This window comes from Labrus mixtus, chromosome 19 (genome assembly GCF_963584025.1).
Source record: "Labrus mixtus chromosome 19, fLabMix1.1, whole genome shotgun sequence".
In the NCBI taxonomy this organism is placed as follows: Eukaryota; Metazoa; Chordata; class Actinopteri; order Labriformes; family Labridae; genus Labrus; species Labrus mixtus.
Window position 1 is genome coordinate 3,562,501 of NC_083630.1, and position 653 is coordinate 3,563,153.

Here is a 653-nt window from a genome sequence, read left to right on the forward strand (position 1 = left end):
ATAATCAGAATCATAGTAATTGCCACGGAAATAACGCTGCCAATCAGGCAATCACGTCGCTGTGCAGGCGATGGTAATTGGAAAACATGGTGAGTGACAGTATCAGTGTGAGACGTCCCCAACGACACCTGCTCCATCGCGACGCAGAGCGAGTCGAGTCACGCGACGCAGATGGACCAGCCGGTTCATCAACACACCGAGGGAGAGAGGCGATGATGATGTCTCTCAGGGCGGGCAGGTTGGACTGTTAAGAGTTCATTATATGATGAGTCAGAGCTGACACACGCTGATGTTTAACATTTACTCCTTTATTCACTTTTTATTTCACTACAGACCTGGATTATTATCTGACTGATGAAGTGCTGATTCAGGCGCCACAGGGGAACGATACCACAGATTAGAAGGTTATGACGCAGCAGAGAAAAGACAAAGCTGATGTTGAAACAAGATATACATTCCTGCTTCAGACGTCCTTTGGGTTTTACTTTATCAATCTTTTTACAAGATGTTTCTTAAAGGACACATATTCTGCAGATATCCTCTTCTCTATGTTTCTCTAACTCTAACATGTGTCTCTAGTCTGTTTACAAACCCCCCAATTATAAGAAAAGTCCATCCTCTCCGTCTTTTGCCTGCTCCACTTTTCAGAAAAT